The sequence below is a fragment of the Chelonoidis abingdonii genome, chromosome 2, assembly GCF_003597395.2.
Source record: "Chelonoidis abingdonii isolate Lonesome George chromosome 2, CheloAbing_2.0, whole genome shotgun sequence".
In the NCBI taxonomy this organism is placed as follows: Eukaryota; Metazoa; Chordata; order Testudines; family Testudinidae; genus Chelonoidis; species Chelonoidis abingdonii.
Window position 1 is genome coordinate 113,542,763 of NC_133770.1, and position 20,780 is coordinate 113,563,542.

Genomic DNA, 20,780 nt, shown 5'->3' on the forward strand with positions numbered 1-20,780 from the left:
GCCCGCATGGTAGAAACTCTTATCCATTTCCAATCTTAGCTAGTTCTGACCAGCGACAGAGATGAACACACCCTAACCCACTGCTAACTCTCTGCACCAACTAGTCATCAGTCAGGGGAGGAGTTCATACTGATATGTATTGCTTTTACCTCACCACTTCTTTGCTTTCTGTTTCTCAAGTATTAAAGTTGTGTTTCATAGATGCTGGGCTCAAGTCCTCTCTTACTCGTTCTTCCATTTAAAACGTAAAAATCGCTCATCTAACACAGTGACAACAATTTTATTAAGCAATTAATAGGCTGCAGGTTTAAAACAGACAAAAGGAAAGATTTCTTCTTACCACGCACAGACAACCTGTGGAACTCCTTGCCAGATAATTTTGTGAAGGCCAAGACTAACAGCATTCAAAAAAGAACTAGATAAATTAATGAAGGATGGGATCCATCAATGGCTATTAGCCAGGATGGTTCTGTTTGCCAGAAGCTGGGAATGGGCAAAAGGAGATGGATCACTTGATGATTACCTGTTCTGTTCATACTCTCTGAAGCACCTGGCATTGGCCATTGTCGGAAGACAAAATACTGTGCTAGATGGACTTTTGGTCTAACCCATTATGGCAATTCTTGTGTTCTTATATTCTTAAATAACAAATGTGAAAGTGAAAATATTCACTTTGTATTTGACTGAATGGTCAAGTTTCATCTTCCAAATATATATGTGTGAAATTGAGTTTGGGGTCACATGGGGCAGCATGCTGAGAAGGAATCCTCTACAGTTCGCTAATTTTTTAATGAAGAACAAATCCAGGCTTGTTTGAAAAGCCACCAAACCTACTGCAAGGTCAAGGGTACCTCAAACAATTAACAGAAGCACGCATCATGTTTACAAGGACACTAATGAAGCAAGAGACGGGTTCAGAAATCGGGTTTTTTTAAAATCACCAATGTGCATCTTTATCAAGAGCACAGTGAAGTTCAAAATCCACTGTGCCATTTGGGCAAAGCAAATAGGGGCTGAAGATTGATGATAAAATGTCTAGCAATTTGCTACTAAAATGCAAAATGAACATGCAAAATAGTACAGTTCTATCTTTTCTTGTTTAAAAATTGTTAATGCCTCTGTGGCAAGAAGAATGAGAAAATCATGTCAGTGGTGCATAAAAGGAAAGAATAGGCTAGGGCAAGTCTGTATGCACGGATAGCCAGAATTTGCTTTCAACCACTCATGATGAAATGGAGACTTTAGAAATGAATTTTGCAGAGGAAAAATTAATATAGTTTCAAAGCCCAAATGAATTAATCACTACCACTCTGATGCATGCAAATAATGCACAAGAGGCTCTCTTCTGGCTTTAGTAATCCTAGGATGCTAAGACCAGGAAAATGCAGCTACCTTGAATATGACACATAATACTTTAGTAACAAGGCTGTTTTCTGCCCATACTAATGAAAGCTTAAAAAATAAAGATTTGTGCATAGGGTGTTTTATGAGAGATAATTCTGTTCAAAGTAAACATTTGTTCATTGCACTTTATACTCCATAATTAACTCAGAAGGATGTTAGGTGAATTTATGTCTCTGTTGTATTACATATTTTGTCTGCACTGAATAACTAGTTTAACACTAGATATTTTAGTCAAGTCCACAGCATCATTTTTCTGAGTTGTACAATGTGTCCTTTCCCCCAGCAGCATGTAGTGCATGTATTTTCAACATACCGTTGCCTTACATTTTCATTCTCCGTCCTTTTCATCTCCATGGATACCCCTCTGTGCATTTGCAATGTTATGCAAAATTCAACAACAAACAAAATAAATCTGACACTTTCAGAAGATTGCACTGCAATACTCTCTCTCCACTCTTTTACAGACAGGAGTCTTACTCTCAGCAATCCATGAGTTACTTCAGTTATGGCTCTATCTTGTGTGTGCTGCATAAAAGTTTCCTTGCTGAGATGGGGGTTTCTCAAATAATAATCAGAGTAAAAGGTAATACATTTTGTCATCTGTCCATATCAAGGGATGGAAGGTTGAGTTGGAACAACAATGGAAAGAAAATCATCAATTTCCATTAAAATTATATTAAATACATAACCCAGAAAATGTGACTCAGCTGGAAGTTTTGTTTTAAATTCAGCTATTAAAAGAGCCTGCCTCTTTAGGGTGACCAGATGTCCTAATTTTATAGGGACAGTCCCAATTTTGGGGTCTTTTTCTTATAAAGGCTCCTATTACCCCCCCCCACCCCAGCTCGATTTTTCACACTTACCGTCTGGTCACCCACACCTCTGTGTGAACACACTACTACACTCTTCTAGATTATTATGTCATATTTATATTATGGTACCCCTCATAGGTCTTGATCAGGATCAAGGACCCATGGTTCTGGCACTGACTATACAGAGGTAGATATGAATACAACTGGGTAACATTTTTGACAAACTATTTGTTTGTTTGCAAAAAATATAGACAAGGTGACATTGAAATGTGTCATGAGTTTGTGACGATTTTGCCAAATCCTTCATTTTGGGGGGAACAAATTAAAAAAATCTGTGTTTTGTTTCAACATTTTCAAAACAAAACATTTCAATTCAAAACAACTTCTTTTTGAAATTGCATTTAGAGGGTAGTTTTTAATTTTGAAACATGTAAAAATGCTTGAAATCAAAATGAAACATTTTATTTCAGGACAATGTTTGGTTTGACCCTAAAGGAATTTTATTTTCAATGTTTCAATCTGAAAAAAAAAATCATATTTGATTCAACCCAAAATGAATTTATTTTTCCTTTTGGGGGGGGGGGAACTGCTAGCAAACTAAACCATCTTTTATTCAACAAGCATGTGTGTGCTATTTTATTTACCCGTATATACTCGATTATAAGCTGGTTCGTTTATAAGCTGACCCCCCACCCCAGGATGGATAAGTAAAAATGGAAAAAAATTATGACCCGTCCATAAACCAACCCTATAATTCAGGGGTCAGCAAACTTTGGCTCCCGGGCCATCAGTATAAGCCGCTGGCAGGCCGAGATGGTTTGTTTACCTCGAGCATCCGCAGGCATGGAGGTAAACCTAAGTAAACAAAGTGTCCTGGCGTGCCAGCTGCTTACCCTGATGGGCCGGGAGAGTATCAGGTGGGGAAATTTGGGGGGAAAGAGAAGCTGGGGGTCAGAAGAGTAACCTCTGTGACCACCCCTACATGACCCCACCTCTAGCCCGGGACCCCCACAGTATCCCCATCCCATCCCTTCCCACCTTATCTGAGGAGGGCCAGAGGAGGATGCCTCTGAGCTGGCTGGAGCTGCTCTGGCAGGCTGGGCAGCACACCTGCAGCCTGCTCCAGTGGGCCAGACTGGGCAGCGCAGCCGCAGCAAATTCCAGTGGGCTGGGTCGGGTGGTATGGCCGTAGCATGCTCCAGCAGGCCAGGCGACATGGCCACAGCCTGCTCTTGGGGGCGGGGCTGAGCGGCATGGCTGCAGCCTGCCAGTCCCAGAGCTGCAGCTGCTTCGGAGGCTGGGGAGAGAACAGCGTGGCTAGAAGCAGAGATACTCTGGCCCAGCTTCTTGCCTTCTGGCTCTGCTGGCTGTGCTGCCTCTCCTTGCTCCCTTTGTTGGGGGGAAGGGCGGTGTCTCACCTCTTCCTCTCTATACCCATTCATAAACCAAGCCCCTTCTCTGGTGCTTCCCTTTTTTACTAAAAATATTCAGCTTATGAATGAGTATATACGGTACTATCCACATCCACTGAAGATAGGACAAGAAGTAACCGGCTTAATCTGTGACATGGAAGATTTAGCTTAGATATTAGAAAAAAAACTTTCTAACTACAAGGATAGTTAAGTACTTGAATGGTAACCAAGAGAGGTTGTGGACTCTGTCACTGGAGGTTTTTAATAACAGGTTAGACAAACATCTGTCAGAGATGGTCTAGGTATACCTGGTCCTGCTTTGGTGCAGCCAGGAGCCTTCCAGCACTACATTTGTGCTGTTGACTTGAAAGATCTCAGATTAAACTGAAGTTTCCAATTGTTTTACTCCCTGAGAGACAATAAATAAAGTGATGACAATTTTCATCTTTAATTTCCAGTAACTTAATCAGGTGTTTCAGAAATCTCAAGTGAGCAATGTTATATTACAAAGGGATCTGAGGATTCTTTCATTTTTGTAATTAGTAATTTTTTTTTAGATTTGCAATCTTCTGCTTAATCATCACTATCTTTAAAGTGCATGTCAGCACTTCAAGAGAATTGAATTGTTCCACTCTATATCAACCAATTTAGAGTTTCTACTATATATGCCATAATCAAGAGTCAGTCTGATTAAACTATGTGTATATATTATCCAGTTCAGTACTTATTATTTTTGTTATTCATAGGCATTTCTTTAGTTCTCAGCACGGTAGTATTTAGGCACCTCACAAATCTTACTGAATTTAATCTTACAACCCCCTTGTAAGCTAAGGAAAGTATTATGTTCATTTTTGTATGATTTTCTTCTATATAGAAGTGAATTCTTGTGGTTTATTTTATGCTTGAATGTTAGTTTATTCTTATTTGAAAGAAAATATTTGGAAAAATTAAGTGGAAACCCTTCTTCTGATTACGTGCTATTGCTGATGATTCCACTGATGTGAATGAATCACTCGGTGGGTGTCCAAACAGGAAGTCTAAAACTCGCATAAAAAGGAACAGTCATTCTCGGGTGTTAAAACTCCATGAGTTTGCACCCGGATGGGAAGATCTCCAACTGGCACAAATTGTCATAGCTCCATAAAAGACAGCTGGGGATCTGCCCCAGTTTCATTTCAATTCTCCCATCAGGGGTCAGGTATCATTTGTCTTCATAACCAAAAGATCTCAGAGGATCTCCCAGATGCCTCTACTTATGAGGAGGCCTCTTGCTACTTGGCCTCTCTAACCTGTGAGGGGCTTCCATGCCTGCAAATACCTCTGAAAGGGGAACGGATTTCACAATACGGGGAGAAAATCATTTAAGTAACTGCGAGTGTCGTAACTTGTATATAACTTGAGAAGGCTTTGCTCTACAGATTGAGGAGAAAATAGTGTGGCAGAGTGTAGTCACACCCTAAATTGCCTGTTCCACACCTGCAAAACTGGAACCCTATGGAAAAGCTTCTATGGCTCAGATAAAGGGAAGGTGGCACTCTACATTCTATCAGGTAGGACCCTCAAGTACTGGTTTCCCTTCCATTGTAGAAGCAGTGGCGAGTGTGGAACCCAAAGAAGTCCTCAATTAACGTGAGTAAAGCAACATTTAGTCCTCATAGCAAACTCAACTCTATTTACCTTTTTTCTGTGCAAAAAGATATTGAAGGAAAATATAATCTACCAAGAACAAATAAGCAAATATAGCAAACTACCAAGCACAACAAAGTCACTGATTATCTTATTTACTCCCACCTCTGCTACTTACCCATCTCTATTCACCCACTCAAGCAATTATTCAGATTCCCAACTCACACTCAGACAGAACTCCTGCTGGCCTCTCACTGAATAAGGCCTCCCCAAAAAGAGTGAATGGAAAAGTTTAAAGAAACTAATGCATTAAATTTTTGATTTATAGGGACACACAACTTGAAATTCACATTTGTCATAAAATGTTGAACCTACTATAATTACAAGTAATGCCTAAGATTTTTTTTTAGCAAAAACAATTCTCTTTTTTAAAAAAATTAGCTATCTTTGACAGCACCTTGTGTGTAGTTATTTTTACTATTTCACATCAGTTACTCCCTTATATGAATTGACCATAATATAAGAAAACACTTAGCAGCAATATATTTTTTTTAAATTCAGAACATATTTTTACAAAGGGTTCTATCACAGACTGGAATTTTTAATTTTTTTAAATTAAAACCAACTTAAAAACGTCATTCTTGTATTTCATAAAATGTTGCGGGTTTTTTAGGGGGAGAGGTTAATTTACATTTTCAAAGAGATCTACTTTACAAGAGGTGCATATCTAGTCATTCCGGGTATTCTGTTGGGAAAGAGTGATGTGATCTTTTCTATTCAAAAAGCCAAAAGAATTTTTAAAAAAAATCAAAACAAATATATTGTTAAGGTGTCTACTCCAGACCTCTGAAAGTCAAACCTCTGTTATCTATCTCTCTGGTGTTTTGCTTCAGAGAAATTATCGACATATGTTTGTGGTTATTTCCTCACCTCCCTGTGGAGTTGGAAGCATTTCAAAATTTCTCTACGTCCTCCTTCAAAGTCCTGGAGATACTTGTGACAGTTCCACACAACTGCTCCTGTATTTCCCCTTATTAGTTTAGCAAGGGTCCCTCTCCCAGGCTTCCGGCTCCCCTAGCCATCACCTCTCGTGGGTATAAAACACGCATCTCTCTCTCTGCCTTCACAATGGATGATTCCCAGCAAAAGACAGGCTGCCTAAGCAGTTGTCTCTTCAGAGAGTAGTAACAGAGTAATTGCCAACAGTTTTAAGGTACAACACAGCACTTCCTATGAAAGCGTATTTATTCTTTGGGTCAAAGTATTACAGAGAAAACATTAAAAGATCAACAAGTAAATTTGCTGTCTGTTGCCATCTGGCCTGTCTCCCAGATCTTATATATTCTTTTTAACTAAATGTATAGGCAGCTGCCTACACTAGGCCCTCAAAAGCTTGCATTCCAATTTGCATAAAATCATGTGCTTATTTGCATATATTTACATATCATCAACTATTGGCAAATGATTTCTTTCCTTTTTTAATTTCCACCTCTTCTGGAGCAAATCAGGGCAGCTTCTAACACTATCTGCAGCTGTGAATTACTTCCTCCTCTTCTTCAGTGTTTCCTGTCAGTCTCACTCTTGACTTCTCTCATTTCTGTACCACCCCTTACCAACTCTCATTTTAACCCCTCAAAATCTCCTGCCTCTCCCATTCTCACAATGAACTCAATGTTTTATTGTTATACAGTAGAAACTGGTTTATCAGGCACTTTGTATTAACTGAGCCCCACCAGCCACCCGGGGCTGACCACTGCTGTCAGCCCCAGGCAGCTGGTAATTTAGTTAATATGGAGAGCCAGATAATAGAGGCTTGTATAAATGGTGTTCTACTGCATATGTTTTTATTTTTTCACAAAATGTAAAAACTAGAGATTATCCATAAAAACTCTGTGTTTTTTTGACTTGGCAAATAGATTTCTAGCTACCCTGGTCATTACTATCTATCACCAAAGACCTTGCCTATATCACCAACCTCCTCTCCAGTCAACGTCTGCAGATAACAGATTCCTCGCTTCCTTTCAAACCAGCAACCTCTCTGTCTTAGTGGTTAACTTTGGGTCCACCATCTGAATCAGACACATCCAGGGATTTGGAGTGTCCCAGTTCCATTGGAGGTATATACTAAATGGAAAGCATGGCTTCAGGGCTGTGCTCGGACAAAACTGTGGAAAGTTCTTAAACCCATAATTATGGAAAGGAACAGGAAAATGGAGAGATGACTCGATAAGTCCCTTTGCCAAAAAAGCATGAAATGTCAATACTGGTGTATGGGTGAGTGCTTGAGAACCAACCTCCGAGCACCTACAGGGTCTGATTTTTCTGAGTGCATCAGTAGCCTCAATTGAAGCCAATGGGAGAAGCAGGCTTACATGTCGTTCCACTCCATCAGTGTGTATTCAGAAAACACCCTTAGTATCAGCTAATGCAGTCATAAAAGAACCTATTGCTGCTTTCTCTTTTGGGGAGGAGGGAATAAAGATTTATGTTTTCATTTTTAAAAAAAAGTTTAGAATGAGGTCCCAAATATTAACCTTATTTGGACATAGGGAGTCCTATTGGCAAAGAATTTGTAGAAGTGCTTTCTGCTATTCAACTTCTGAAATTTTTAGAAGAACTTGTTTCTATTATGATCCAGCTTCTGACATTCATTTAAATATACCAGATGAATATCATATCACTAAATACACCTGATGTTACTAACAGGTTAGCAGTCTGAGCAATCTGTACTGCTGAATCTAAGCCAATTATAACAGTAACACTGACGTCTTACTAGTGGGGAACTCTTTATATTTTTCATTGCACACAAGAAATGTTGTAATATTTTAAAAGTACTAGAGATGTAAAAAAGAGAAAACGCCGAGACAAAGATTACTCAGGTGGAAAAGGCCTATTACAGGAAATAAGTGGATTTTCCACTGTATTCTGTGTGGTCACACACATCTAGAACTGGCTTCAAATAAAGCAATACATTATTCGAATATAGAGTCTTGTATTTTTTTCCAAGTCCCTGGTTGATTACTCTAGGTAGCTAAAGCAGGCTCTTCTTCTTGCCCTTGTAAGGACCATGGACAAATCTTCCACAATATGGTAGGTGAGTCTATATACAATACTAACAAATGAATAACTGCAGAATGCAATATAGTGGTACATGACATGTCAAAAAAGGTGTAGCAAGCCCTCCTCAAAGCATGGGTATCCTGATGGGTTGGGAAGGGAAATAACCACACCTATATTCAACCCACAAATGCCTCCTCTGGAGTCCATCAATGCCACAACCAGTGCTATCTGTCCCCCTTCCTTTGTGCACTGGATACTCTGGATAGGTCACATATACATACCCTGTGAGCTTTCTTCCCTTATGCACGTGCACATAGGAGTTGGCATAATGCATTCTTTAAACACCTTTTATAGCAAACAGAGGATTAAGAGAAGAGAGGATAAAACTGGCAACATCCCACAGAGACTCTTACTGAGAAGTACGCTCAAAATGAGGACGTACTAAAATTTCATTAGGAAACTCAACCATCCTTTATTCATTATAGAGCAAAACTTAACATACTCATTGGTAAAGCTGGTTGAAAACTTAAAATATAAAGTTGCTTAATGAATTATTCAATAAATAGTAAGTTATTGGACAAAAAATTGTTATAGTATATTTACTGTATGGTATTTGACTAACTCTAATCATGGGGATACAACTAATCTATGGGAGCAATATTTTATTCACCTAAGTACAGAGACTCCCTCAATTTATGTAAAATTCTTCCTTGTGCAGATACACAAGGGTTTTACAACTTGCTAGGAACACGGTCCTTTCCAATCTTCAGGCTTTGTCTTCAATAGGGGAAGTGGCTGAGTTTAGGTTGGGCTTAGCCAACATGTGCTAGTTAAGCCAGATGTAAACTAGAACTTTTCCCTAGTGCAGATATAGAGTAACACCTTCCAGTTCAATATAGCTTGAGTTGTAGCCTAAGCCCATTAAGACCTCCATTTTAACCTCATACAAAAGACAGCCCTTCCATAGGCAGAGAATGCTTCCTAATCCCATCATGGGCACTGGTTCATAATCAAGATGGAAATGTGCTATCTACTGAATACCAGCTCCACTACCTCCTCTCCAATGTCCCAAGCATGCAAAAAGTAGGCCCATTGAAATCAATGGTACTACTTACAGTAGTGAAGTTAAGTACATGTATAAGTGTTTGCAGGATCAGGGCCCAAGTTGTGACCCAACCCAAGCTTGCTTGGCTACCTAAATGTGACATGATAATAGCACAAGTTAATGGTTCCAAGAGGGGATTTCCATGGAAATTAATAACAAAAGTTATGGGGTATATCACCACACAGAAAACATCAGCACAAAGTTAAAAAAAACCCAACCTATTATGAAGTCCTGGATGACACCAAATTCAACTTGGAACAAAATGACATAGGGATCGTCACAAAGTTAACTGCCCCTTTCTCACACACACACACACCCTCCTTGAGGGCACTCACCTAAAGGTTTCACGCTTTCTAGCCATCACCTCTCTCGGATGAAGACCCGTCTCTTTCTCTCTCTTACTCCAGACTGGGAGTTTAGGCTCACAGTCCCTCTGAGTTTCACTGTGATTTCCCCATTAGGTCTGACCAGGGTCTAGAACCTGTGGTTAAACTTTTTGCAGGGAGTACAACAATGTGTACCAGTTACCAACAAGCCTTCACAAAGCCAAATACATTTATTCTTAGGGTAAAGACATGACAGAGAAAACATAAAAATACAAAAAATGTTCCTGTATGTATGCTAACAGCTTACCAGAGATCACCCAAAAGTCTGATGGGGCCCTAATAAGAGTCTGTGGTGGAGTTGTTCCTTTACAATACTCTAACAGTTAAAACACTTATAACTTTTGAGTGACTTAAGAAGCATTTGGTCATTTATGGGGCTTGAAATCCAGATTCCTTACCCAAGGATAATTTGCTAATTACAACTGTGTGTGTGTTTTGGGGTGGTGCAGTTAGTGACATGGGCCACCACTTTTTGCAAAGAAAAATGTTTTGGGTCAAAGAGTGACATGTCCCAGCTACTTCAGTACAGTGAAATGGTCATGGTAACATACCATTTGGGTTTACTCAAGGTGTTTTTTGTCACTTACAGCCAGCCAAAACTCTGTTCCTTATAGATGTTCCCTTTGCAAAATGGAAGGTAGTGGGGGTGGTGACATGTGGTAACATGTCACACAAGAATAAAGCACTGGGTCAAGCAAATGGCATATCCCAGCTAATTAACAATCACAGCAATATGTCACACCTAGCTCAATGGGGTCTTTGTCTGTGACCAGGACCCTAGGTACCATGGTAATACACATAAATAATAACTCGGGGTGACCCAAGAAGTATTTTGTCATTAGAACTAATCACAGTCCAGTTCCTTAGCTGAATAATTAGTAAATAAATACATAACAGATTAGTAATATAAACTGGTATAAAATTAAATCGCATTTATTTTGGTGTCATTTTGTTCCAGGTTTAACTTGGTATCCAGTATGAGGGATGTGGTGAGTGGTTGTATATATGTAGCCAAAATGTTCCTTCCATTCCATTAATTTATTAAGTTTTTAATGTATTTGCTTTTAAACTGTACAGACTTTTACCTGCACTGGTTTTGTTACTCGATAAAATTCTGTTCTTTGGAAAATAATTCATCCTTATTAGTTCACAACATATGCTGCAGAATGCCTAGCAGTACTCAAAGTACCCACTTACTTATTGTACAGTGTGACATAACTCATATGATCTGTACAAACACAGTGTTATATTCATAGATATACAGCAAGCACCAGACTTTTCCTAACAGGCCCCAAAACTGCAAGGCCAGGTAGAACACGGTCTGCCACAATGGATTACTGTGGCTTGCTGTTGAAGTGCTCTTTCAATGCCTCACTGAGCCATATAGCTCTGCGCAGAGCTCTTTTGATAGCCCTTGTGTCTGGCTGTTGAAACTCAGCCGACAGCCACTCCACCTCTACCCCCAGCAACTTTTCTCCCTTTGCCTCACAGATATTATGCAGGACATGGGAGGCAGCTATAGCCATTGGCATATTTCTCTCACAGAAATCCAATCTTGTGAGTAAACAATGCCATCATCCCTTCAATCAACCAAAAGCACAATCAACTGTCAGTCTGTACCTGCTGAGCCAGTAGTTGAATCTTTCCTTGATGCTGTCGAGGTGACTGGTAAATGGTTTCATGAGCCAGGGGAGCAAGGACTGGGCTAGGACCCCCATGATCACTATTGGCATTTCATCATCATCACTGGTAGTCTGCTGGTTGGGAAAGAAAGTCCCTGCTTGTAGCTTTCTGAACAGTCCTGTGTTCTTAAACTTATGAGCATCATGCACCTTCCCTGACCAGCTAGCCATGATGTCGGTGAAGCATCCCTGAAGATGTACCAATGCGTGCATAATCACAGAAGCGTAGCCCTTTCTATTGATATACTCTGGGGCAAGATGGTCTGGTGCCAAAGTAAGGACATTTATCTCTCCACTACAGTTCGGGAACCCCATTGCTGAAAAGCTATCCATTTTGTAAAATCTATTATATTGCATAGAGTCACAGTGCTGCTTAGCAGGAAAAGTTTAATGGCCCTGCACACTTGCATGCCAACACCCCACACAGTGGATTTTGGAATTCCAAAATGATTTCCCAGTGACTGGTGGCAATCCAGCACTGCAAGTTTCGACAGCGCAATTGCCATTTGCTTCTCCACGGTCAGTGCAGCTGACTGCGTGCCCTGCTGCTGCGCTCTCTCTCTCTCTCTGTCACTCAAGGTGCTCTGTCTTTGTGGTTTGACTCTCCAGCCAGTTCACTGTGGTTTTCCCCCTTCCAGGATATCAAAGTCTCACTGGATCAGTGGCCTGCTCGTCATTCCAGCCAACCTTCTAGTCCAAGACCAGGTCCAGAGCAGCTGGTAGAGGAATCCAGGCTCACTAGCCTGGGTTCCAGTCCAGGGACCCAATATCTGGTAACTGTGGTATGCTTTCCCTCAGATCCTGTTGTTCTTTCCCTGGACTCCTTCCTATAGCTTCTGGCTCCCCGTCACCATGTGTACCAGCTCAAACTCCCCCCTCCCAGGGAGTAGCTTCAGACTACTGAACTCTGTAGGCTCAAACATATCTCCCTATGACCAAGGAGTGACTTCAGCCTGCTTCCCCTTTCAGCTGCCATCTTCCTGGCTTTATACCAGCACTTCCTGTTCCTCCCCACGGGGTTCCATCTTTAATCAGTCCTTCAGTCCCTGGTTCTTCCCCAGGTGCAGCCTATCAGGTTAAAGCACCAAAGAGTCCTGTGGCACCTTATAGACTAACAGAAGTTTTGGAGCATGAGCTTTCAGGTTAAAGCAGCAAAGAGTCCTGTGGGTATTCATGCATGAAAGCTCATGCTCCAAAACTTCTGTTAGTCTATAAGGTGCCACAGGACTCTTTGCTGCTTTTACAGATCCAGACTAACACAGCTACCCTTCTGATACCTATCAGGTTAATTATTTTATTTTAACCTACTCTGCTTTTTGTGGGGTGGACATCCCATCACAATGACTATTAAAGAAAGACAAAAAAAAGTGTAATCACAATTTGAAAATAATTGTCAAAATTAACAGAGAAATAAAACACAGCTTTGGCAAAGACCTCAAATGGCACACAGGTTGCCAAAAAGGAAAGAATTAAGAAAACTCAAGGCTAAAAGACCAAATCAAATGCGGAAAAAGTTGATTTGTCAATTTGACCCTGTACTAATACCTAGTACCTTTATTAAGTGCAAACCAGAAAAACAGCTTGAAGGAAAAACTGGCTGCAACATTTACCAAAAGTGAATTAACATCCCTGAAAAAAAAGATGCCTCTGAAATAATATCATATAAAACAGCATATTCCTATTTGCAGTACATTTCTACTTCACCTTCCACAATGCATATGTACATGGAGGCTTGCTTGCATCTAATGTTGGAGCTTCAAAGAATGGGTATATGAGATTCATATCTTGATGGCACAGGGTCAGTTGTCAAGAGAACTCCATCAACAATTTAATGTTGGCAGAACTTAATTAACTGAGATACTCTTAGAGTCATTGGTTCAGACCACAAAAAGTGGAATGTAACTTTAGTTGGGCTTTAATTCATGCTACTTTACAGAGGTTTTCAAAGAGATATCTCATATAAGTTATCTCAATACCTATTTTGAAATATAGAATGACAGATTTTACAACATTACACATCTGTGCAGCACAAATGATAAAAAATAGCATGTTAACATATAGCTAAAATAAAGGCAATAGCATCGAGGGTTTTTTTTATTTTGTATGTTGTTTCATTATCACAAAATAGAAAAACATTGTGTGAAAGCAGTGAAATGATTAACAGTACAGCACATCTTACCAGATAGTGAGAGGACATAATAACTTAGGTAAGGCGATATGTACAACAACAACTGATATCCTTCTCTAAAAACATTCTTGGATTTGCAAAAAATGTTGATTTGAGAATAAACAAGAATCAATTTACAGAAATTCGCCTTTTCTTAAATCAATTCCTTCACATCGCCTGGAAAGAGATGATCAGGCAAATGGAAATTCTCCTCCAGACCTACGTTATATTACTGAACTGCAGCAGTTCTGTTCAGATATGTCCCAGTATTATCATTATGGAGTGGCATTATGCTACAAGCAATAAGACCACTATTGTAATACCAAGGTTCCGAACCAAGAAAAATAAGTTCTAAATGACAAGCTCCCTTACCGAGCTTCTGAGTGTGTGGAAATTATGAAAGACACTTTTCAAGGTAAAGAACATGCCACTGCACGACAGTAGCAGGAAGTGGGAGTCCAAACAGAAAGTAGTTGACGTTATTGCTGATTTAATACAAGATATTCCAGAGCCTCTTAACTCCAGAGGAGACCTGGAATCAATATCCACATTCAACTCTCTAGAATCAAGCCATATATTTTCAAGCTACTCCAGAGTAACTGCAAAAACCAAAACCCTCATTGTTCTGTCATCTTTGGAGCATAATAGCCAAGCTGACGAAAAGCAAGATAACATTCATCAACATGTGCATTACTAATAATCATTATGTATGATAATTTAAAAAATATCAGCCAGTAAAAACCGAGACTTGTTTTTCAGAACAGAGATGAAGTGCCGAAAAGGCTACTTAAATTGAGGGAGGCATTAAACAGCTACAACTGAAATGCAGGGAAATGTCAATGACCTACATGCTTTCTACAATTTACAGGAAGGAATATGTGGGATTGCAATGGAAGTGAGGAAGATATGGTGACTTCCCACCTCTCTCATTTCTTTAGCACAATAGAGTATTCCCCCACCCCCAAATAAACAAAATGAAATCAACAACAATGTGTGTGTGAGGTATGTACTTATTCTCACATTATCTAATGTTTTTCTATCCACCTCTAAGGATAGTAATTTATGGGTAATTTTTCAAAGGCTTCCCTTCATTTGTATGCATGCAAAACTGAAAACAAAGCAAAAACCTGTGTGTATTCCACCTTCTGCACATGAATTGTCTGTGGTTTAGAACACAGATGTGTTCTAACATTCATATCTGCAAACTTCTTAGTTTTTGTGTATGCAAGTTCTAACATTGCATATGGGCAACTATTGGACTGTTCAGATTCCACACAGACACACACAGGTGTTAGACATCTTTTTTTAAAAGTGTGTTTCATAAACGTGATAGTATTTTTTTTTATTATTATTGTTTGTAAGAAAGGGCCAGGTAAGGGATGTTTATAAACTATAGCCTGTATTAACAATATTCTAGTATTTCTATCTTTTCTGTGTGTATTTTACTCAATAACTTATGTTATGATTTTATACTATATTAAGTACATTCCTTATATATGTAAAAAAGCTACAAATATATATTATAAATAAAAAATATATTATTGAATTATTATAGAATACAAACACTACCTGTGTGTTGTGAGGCAAAGTGCAGTGTCCTCTTAAAATAAATGTACATATAACAACCTGGTATCTATTGCTGTACCTCCAAAATTACTTATTAAAAATGTAACAAAAAGAAATACAAGATTTATAGACTTAAAATTAAGTTTTTCAATAAACTAGTGAAGACCTTAGCGAAAATCTAAACGCATTTAAGGTGCTTAACACACACAAATACCACTGAAGTCAGTGGAAGCTGTATATAACCAGCACCTTTGAAAAGCAGACCACTTTTACTTTTATGCCTAAATATAATTAAGACACATAACTTAATGCACCCAAGTTTGAAATTTTTGTTTTTTTCATTTCATACCATGCTGCTAGCTGTACAGTGTTAAAGCAAACTGAATTTTACCTGTGAAGGAAGCTTATTTTATGTACTCTGAACTCACTGATAACATTGCTCTGATTATTTCATATTTTAGATTAAGTTTAGATGCCAACAAACTTTAGAATGCCCTTGATTTATGGCTATTAGCGGGGTCAACAAAGTGCCATGTGCATTTCATGGAATACATTTCACCTGGAGAGTCTTCTGGTGCTGCAGAAATAGTGATAGTTCTCAAAGAACTGGAAAAACCACTAGGTACATCATCATCTTCTCATACAGCTGTCCATTGCCTACAAGCAATGTGAATTAAATACAAAGTCATTACAGGATGTGTGGGAGTGGCTAACAGCACAAATATATGAATTTTATGACATTTGAAGCTGACAGGTATTATCAACATTTTTAAAGCCTGCAAAGGAACACGTAGCCAATTGCACTCCCCCCCTTGGTTTTGTCTTCACTAGGTTAAAAAGGTGTTTAATATGTGTTACAACCTTAGCATAGATAGGCCAATTGGAATTAGTTTTTTCTATAATTGCTAACTAGTTGGAGACAACCCTATGGGAGAGCCTTGGGAGCATTTTAACCAACCAATGTGTTAAAACGACAACCTGTTTTGTCTACACTAAAATACATCTTAGCTAACATTAGTTACAAAAACTATTTTTTTTCCCCTAGTGTGCATACACTCTAAGTTTATGTCTACAATTTGAGTTGGGAGCGTAACTTCCAGCTCAATGATACTTACCCACACTAGCTCTGATTTAGATGGCATGCTAAAAATAGAGTGTAGCCACCATGGCATGAGTGGCAGAAAGAGAGAGATGCCCCTAGTACATACCTACCGACTCAGATGGGCACCTACTTGAGGTAACTAGCCACTCCCACTGCTACGGCTGCACTCTGTTTTTAGCACACTGGCTCAGTAAGAGTCACCTCAAGACAAAGAAAACAGGATGATTGGTATGTTGTCCTCAAGCACTGAGTCAAATGTGTTGCCTGACAGGTGTTCATGTAGGGAGGGAGTGACTGACAGGAAGACCACCAGGCAGGTTTTCATCTCAAAGACCTGTGCCTTTGGGTCGGAGGCTCAGGTGGCCAGAATTGGAAGAATGACTAACATTGGTAGGGTTGAGGCTTAAAGTGCTTTCTCTTGTAAGCTGGGGGTTATATCCCTGGAGCCCTGAAGGCTGCTCTGGAATCTTGGAGAGATTTCATTTCTATGAGAAGACTGATGAGGCAGAGGGAGCAGCCATGAAAATGCTAGTGCATTGGACACATATTCACCTAGTGTGGAATATGTATGAGGATGATCACTTGAAGAAGAACCTCTTTTTATCCTCATAAGGCATATTGCTTTTGCAACACACTATTGCCATAAAATACTGCAATATCACTACTTCCACCAGTTGCTCATATGCTGCTATTTTCTTCATGGTAACATTTACTACAAAGTAGAGTTTCCTAATAACCTGAGAGGTTATATTAGACTATCACTTCTTTCTTGGTAGCTAATTTCTTTAAATTTAATTGTTCACTTCAGGAAGAGTCTGTTGCTCACACGATCTTAGAGTCTGGGCAGAACTAAGATACAACTGCTTGCCACTACTCAGTGTAGTAAGAAAGACTTGTTTCTTGCAGGCAATTCTATTAGGGAATTGGCTGCTCAAATACAACTAGTGAACGAACAGCTGACCCCAACCATTTTGCAGAGAAGCCATTCAAAACAATGACACTGACTCTTCTTCTCTTTTTAAGATATGTACCGCTTTTTAAATTTCCCTACTGGCTCAGTGCATTAGGTGGCTTGTCACATCACATTTTCTCAGCTTCATTGTATTATGTCACATAATATGACAGACACAACTCTTGTGACAAATCACACAAGCCAATGCGTCAGCAGGGAAATAAGAAAATGATAGTTTCCCGAACAATCCCATAAAAACACCCGATAGCACTCTATAAAAAAGTCACTTTTCTTTCTTTTCTAATCCTAGACGTCCTTTAGTCTCTTACTGAAAACCTTACCTCAGGCCAGGGTAACAGAATAAAACTTTAAAATCAAACAAGAAAACAACAAAACAGTGGCCATCTATCTCAGGGTCAATCTCATTGAACCAGTCTTGGTGTTTCCGCCTTACAAAGGCAAGAATGTAGGATGCCATATTATATGTGACATCTCTGAGCTTCCAACATTTGTGGAGTTGTCTGGGACCTCAGCTAATGCAATCTCCAGTGTCTGTTCCAAGTTTGCCTGTTTGTTCAAGTCTTTCTTGGCAGCCACATTTATCTTCTTTGGTGGTTTGATGCATCATCTGGGGCACTTTGGTGAGATATGTAGCAACATGATTCTTCTTAGAAGCTGATGGTCTGACCAGCATTTGATGCCTCTCAAAGAAAGGCCTAAGCTGTGCCACACAGGTTACAATGCTATTTATACTCTTTCTGGAGAAAGGGAGAGGGATACACAGGCATGTACACTACACACTATTGAAAGAAGTGGGTACTATAGACATGTCTTGAGAAGAGCAAGTTCTTGAAACAACTGGACTAACTGGATTAACTAGCCCACTAAGACTACTGTCCTATACTGTGTGTGATGTGCCATTCAATATAAAAACAATATAAACTTGTGAAATGTTTAAGGCTTGTCTACATAAGCAATTAGTTCACAGCAAGCTGGGATGTGAATCTATACTGCACTAGTCTACTGCAGACTAAGGCCTTGTCTACACTACAAAGTTCTGTCGGCAAAAATTATGTTGCTTTAATTAAAGCACTTTAATTAAAACCACTTTTGCATGTCCACACTAGCTCCTTGTGTCGGCAGAGTGCATCCACACAGAGAGCAGTGCACTGTAGTAGCTCTTCCACAGTACAACTGGCCAAAGGGTGCTTTGGGAAGGGTTTGCAATCCCCCATGGGGCAGGCACAGCATCACATGATGCAGGTTTCTCAATCCCATCATTCCATGGGCATCCTAGTAGATTGTCAGCCCCTTTTTCAACTGAAGTATGTGTGGGGAGGGAGAGGAGAGTGGTGTGTCTGGGGCTGGGGAGACAGCCCGCTGACTGACCTATGCTGAGGCAGATGGAGAGGGACACACAGACACCCCACATCAGCCCCTGGCTCTGCTCTGCACAGCAGTCTCTCCAGAAGCAGCCTTCTCTGCCTGCCTATGTTTCTGTGATTCCCTCTCAGTTCTTCCACAGCCTCCTCAGCTGCTGCGAGTGGCATCCTGAGCAACTGTGTGAGGTCTCAATGCTGAGGAACCTCAAAGCAGAAGAGCAGTCCCACCCCCTTGCCCCACACCAGCAGTCTGCCTGCTGCTGTGTTCCTAGTGCAGGGCAGAACAGGATGATTCCATATTAGTAATTTGCTCTTTGTTCCCCAAAGGGAGCAGCACACTCAGCTATCAGATACTTCCCGGAGCCTTGAAGGGGTGGGAGGTGCGGGGTGCATGCCTGCAGGGCAGCAGAGATCAAAACAGTGAGCTAAGTGGTCATGGCAGGCACTGTGGGATACTGGTGGAAGCCATTTAATTCTGCGAAATACACAGCAGTGTCTACACTGACGCTTTGCCACTTTAACTTAGCTGCAAAAATCGTTATGCCTCTCACTGAGGTGGTTTTGTTTTGCTGCCAAAAGTAGCTTTGCAATGTGTACACCTCCCCCTGTTTTGTGGGCAAAAGGCAGCTTTTTCTGACAAAACTTTGTTGTAGACAAGGTCTAACTGTCCATGTGGAGCCAGCTGAGGCACATTAACATTTTGTTAATGCACTTTGATCTAGTCCTGTTTCAAAGATCAAAATGCATTAACGAACTGTTAATGCACATCAGCAGGGTCCTCAGGGACAGCTAGTCCTTGGCAGACTAGTGCAGGGTGGATTCACATCACAGCTTGCTGTGAACTAAATATTCATGTAGAAAAGCCTGTGCTCCTTATGGCTTTTAAATTCCATTTGCTGAATACTGGTACATATTAAAAATGTTAACATATTGCATACATTTTATCAGCTTCAAAATGTTTCTACCTTTATAGTTAGATAAGTTTACATTAATAGAGATAATGTATATTTTGGCACATATACAGAGCATAAAACTTTAATGGCTTTTATATGAATGGATATATCTAAGATTAATATGGAATATACATATAAAAAAATCAAAAAACAAAAAACAAAGCAATGTGTCTCAACTGAAGCAGTTTTTGCCTTGGATGTTACAAAATCAAATTTAATAGTGCATGTAAAAAAGATATAGGTATTGAATGTCACTTAATGTAGAGTATCTTTTAGGGCTTTCCATTTACCAAAGTCATGCTTTCTTTCTTATTGCAAACCTCAACACCCTTGTAAGATAGAACTCATTATTAATAAAATACTTTCACGTGAAAGCTGCTACTATAAGTGTAAAATAATATATTGTTTTCCTGATCTATGACTGACAGGTGGTAGGCACCCACAGCACCGGGACAATAACATGCAAAGATTAGCTAGCAGCTGCATTCCACCCCAGCTGCAAGTATTGTCATCCACATGTAACCAGATGCTTCAGACATATTCCATGCTTACAAACATCAGGTAGCCTGGGCAGGGTTTGAACGACATGCAGAACAGAAGAATCACCACCTGAGAGTTCCTCTAGGGGGTTACTATAGTACCAAACTAACACACAACTCTTTGCAATAGTGTTAACGGTACCTGCAATAATACTTTATATAGCAGGGAAGAGGAGCCTTCAAGCACCATCCAAGACCATTTATCCTGCTAGCCTTGGCATTTATTGAATGCACATAATCCATGCTTCAATACAAGTTTCCTTTCTTACATTACTATGGAGATAGCAATCTCCTATTGTAGGTACTTCTTACTACTGAAGAAGGGTTCTGAATTTGACATATTGCGCACCAAAGTCAGAAAAAGAAGAGCAGGATAGAAGTAGGTTTTCAAGAAGACTATCCCCTTCTTTGCAAAGAAAAGCCATCAGATCTGGGTCAGACCACCCATGAGGTTGCTCTAATTTATTCTGAGGCCCTAGCAGTCTCAAAATTGAGGAGCTGTGTCATAAACAGATAGTTAAGGGTTAATGTCTCTTTTACCTGTAAGGGGTTAACAAACAGTGAACCTGGAACACCTGACCAGAGGACCAATCAGGAGACAAGATACTTTAAAAATCTCGGTGGAGGGAAGT